A 3,791-nucleotide genomic window follows, 5' to 3' on the forward strand; every position below is an offset into this window, starting at 1 on the left:
GCTTTTGAGCTCCTCTATGTCTCTTTCTTGCCTTTCTTGCTCCTCCCTCATAGCTCTTTGATCTTCTCTAATCTCATGAAGGATGATGGAATGCTCTTGGTGCTCCACCCTTAGTTGTCCCATGTTGGAACTTAATTCTTCCTAGGGAAGTGTTGATTTGCTCCCAATAATTCTGTGGAGGAAAGTGCATCCCTTGAGGCATCTCAGGAATTTCATGGTGAAGAATCTTCTCATGCTCATGTTGAGGTCCATGATCTCTTGTTTGCTCCATCTTTTTTTTAGTGATGGGCTTGTACTCTTCAATGAGGATGTCTCTGGCCTTAGGTGCCATTAATGGTTATGGAAAAACAAAAAGCAATGCTTTTACCACACCAAACTTAAAAGATTTGCTCGTCCCCGAGCAAAAGAAGAAAGAAAGTAGTAGAAAAAGAAGAAGATGGAGGAGATGGAGGGAGATATGTGAATTCAGCCAAGGGGGTGTGATGTGTGAAAAGGAAGGAGTGATGGTTTGATTTTGAGTGGGTGGGTGTAGGTGGGTTGTATGATGGTTTTGGAAGAGGTATGGAGGTGATTGGTGAAGGGTATTTGGGGAAGAGAGTTATGAAAAGGTGTGAAGAGGAGAGAAGAAGAGGTGGGAATCTTGTGGGGTCCACAGATCCTGAGGGGATCCTGTGGGGTCCACAGGTCCTGAGGTGTCAAGGATTTTTTTATCCGTGTACCCTTTAGACGTGTAAAACGCCCTATACATGCAATCCTGGCGTTTAACGCCAGACTGCTGCCTGTTTCTGGCGTTAAACGCCACTTCTATGCTTATTTCTGGCGTTTAAATGCCTGACTGTTCTCCTCCAGGGTGTGCTATTTTTCATTCTATTTTTCACTCTGTTTTTGATTTTTTTTCAGTAGTTTTTGTGACTTTACATGATCATCAACCTAAAGAAAACATAAAATAACAATGGAAAATAAATAAATATAATTAGATAACATTGGGTTACCTCCCAACAAGCGCTTCTTTAATGTCAATAGCTTGACAGTGAGCTCTCATGGAGCCTCACAGATGTTCAGAGCAAGGTTTGAACCTTCCAACACCAAACTTAGAGTTTGAATGTGGGGGTGCAACACCAAACTTAGAGTTTGACTGTGAGGGCTTTGGTTGACTCTACAGTGAGAGAAGCTTTTCATGCTTCCTCTCTATGGTTACAGAAGGAGATCCTTGAGTTTTAAACACAAGGTTGTCCTCATTCAGTTGAAGGATCAATTCTCCTCTGTCCACATCAATCACAGCTCTTGCTGTGGCTAGGAAGGGTCTTCCAAGGATGATGGATTCATCCTCATCCTTCCCAGTATCCAGGATTATGAAATTAGCAGGGATGTAAAAGCCTTCAACCTTTACTAGCACGTCCTCTACTTGTCCATAAGCCTGTTTTCTTGAGTTGTCTGTCATCTCTAATGAGATTCTAGCAGCTTGCACCTCAAAGATTCCCAGTTTCTCTATTACAGAGAGTGGCATGAGGTTTATCCCTGACCCAAGGTCACATAGAGCCTTCTCAAAGGTTATGGTGCCTATGGTACAAGGTATTAAGAACTTTCCAGGATCCTGTTTCTTCTGAGGCAATCTCAGTTGATCCAGATCACTTAGTTCATTGATGAGCAAGGGAGGTTCATCTTCCCAAGTCTCATTACCAAATAATTTGGCATTCAGCTTCATGATTGCACCAAGGTACTTGGCAACTTGCTCTTCAGTAACATCTTCATTCTCTTCAGAAGAAGAATACTCATCAGAGCTCATGAATGGCATAAGGAGGTTCAAAGGAATCTCTATGGTTTCTAGATGAGTCTCAGATTCCTTTGGTTCCTCAGAGGGAAACTCCTTGTTGATCACTGGACATCCCAGGAGGTCTTCCTCACTGGGATTCACGTCCTCTCCCTCCTTTGTAGGTTCGGCCATAATGGTTAAATCAATGGCCTTGCACTCTCTTTTTAGATTCTCTTCTATATTGCTTGGGAGAGTACTAGGAGGAGTTTCAGTGACTCTTTTACTCAGCTGGCCCACTTGTGCCTCCAAATTCCTAATGGAGGACCGTGTTTCATTCATGAAACTTATAGTGGCCTTAGATAGATCAGAGACTATATTTGTTAAGCTAGATGGATTCTGCTCAGAACTCTCTGTCTGTTGCTGAGTGAATGATGGAAAAGGCTTGCTATTGCTAAACCTGTTTCTTCCACCATTATTAAAGCCTTGTTGAGGCTTTTGTTGATCCTTCCATGAAAAATTTGGATGATTTCTCCATGAGGTATTATAGGTGTTTCCATAGGGTTCACCCATGTAATTCACCTCTGCTATTGTAGGGTTCTCAGGATCATAAGCTTCTTCTTCAGAAGATGCCTCTTTAGTACTGTTGGATGATTCCTTCAATCCATTCAGACTCTGAGAGATCATATTGACTTGCTGAGTCAATATTTTATTCTGAGCTAATATGGCATTCAGAGTATCAATTTCAAGAACTCCCTTCCTCATAAGCGTCCCATTACTCACAGGATTCCTTTCAGAAGTGTACATGAACTGGTTATTTGTAACCATGTCAATGAGTTCTTGAGCTTTTGCAGGCGTTTTCTTTAGGTGAATGGATCCACCTACAGAATGGTCCAGTGACATCTTTGATAGCTCAGACAGACCATCATAGAATATATCCAGGATGGTCCATTCTGAAAGCATGTCAGAAGGACACTGTTTGGTCAGTTCCTTGTATCTCTCCCAAGCTTCATAGAGGGATTCACCTTCTTTCTGTCTGAAGGTTTGAACATCCACTCTAAGTTTGCTAAGCTTTTGAGGAGGAAAGAACTTGGCTAAGAAAGCCGTGACCAGCTTATCCCAAGAGTTCATGCTATCTTTAGGTTGAGAGTCCAACCATACTCTAGCTCTGTCTCTTACAGCAAACGGGAAAAGCATAAGCCTGTAGACCTTGGGATCAACCCCATTGGTCTTAACAGTATCACAGATCTGCAAGAATTCAGTTAAGAACTGAAAAGGATCTTCGGATGGAAGTCCATGAAACTTGCAGTTCTGTTGCATCAGAGAAACTAATTGAGGTTTAAGCTCAAAATTGTTTGCTCCAATGGCAGGAATTGAGATGCTTCTTCCATATAAATTGGAATTTGGTGCAGTAAAGTCACCAAGCATCTTCCTTGCATTGTTATTATTTTCGGTCATGTTTTCTTCTTTTTCGAAAATTTCTGTCAGATTTTCTCCAGAGAGTTGTGCTTTGGCTTCCCTTAGCTTCCTCTTCAGAGTCCTTTCAGGTTCAGGATCAGCTTCAACAAGAATGTTCTTATCCTTGTTCCTACTCATATGAAAAAGAAGAAAATAGAAAAGAAAATATGGAATCATCTATGTCACAGTATAGAGATTCCTGTATGTGAGTATAAGAATAGAAGAATAGAAGAAGAGAAATTCGAACACCAAGAGGAAGAGAGGGTTCGAATTTTGAGATGAAGAGAAGTGTTAGTAAATAAATAATTAATTAGAAGGAGATGAGAGAGAGGGAATTTCGAAAATTAATTAAATTAAAATTAAAATTTAAAGTTAAATTTTGAAAATTAAAATTGAAATCAAATTAAATTAAAAATTAAAACAATTAATTAAATAAAAAAAGGAATTTTGAAAAAGAGGGAAGAAATTTTCGAAAATTAGAGAGAGAATTAGTTAGGTAGTTTTGAAAAAGATATGATTGAAACAAAAAGATAAGATTGATTGAAAAAGATTTGAAAATTAATTTTGAAAAGATAAGAAGTTA

The 3,791-nt window shown here is 39.6% G+C and overlaps 1 non-coding gene across 1 annotated transcript; it reads left to right on the forward strand.

Annotated features, from left to right (window-relative positions):
- Positions 1-2,707: 2,707 nt before the first annotated feature.
- On the forward strand, positions 2,708-2,815 carry LOC148576411 (small nucleolar RNA R71). The gene has a single exon (XR_015903298.1). It is a non-coding gene; the product is annotated as a small nucleolar RNA R71 (small nucleolar RNA).
- Positions 2,816-3,791: the final 976 nt, after the last annotated feature.

Source organism: Arachis ipaensis, chromosome B1 (assembly GCF_059453495.1).
Source record: "Arachis ipaensis isolate K30076 ecotype BB chromosome B1, ASM5945349v1, whole genome shotgun sequence".
Taxonomy (NCBI): Eukaryota; Viridiplantae; Streptophyta; class Magnoliopsida; order Fabales; family Fabaceae; genus Arachis; species Arachis ipaensis.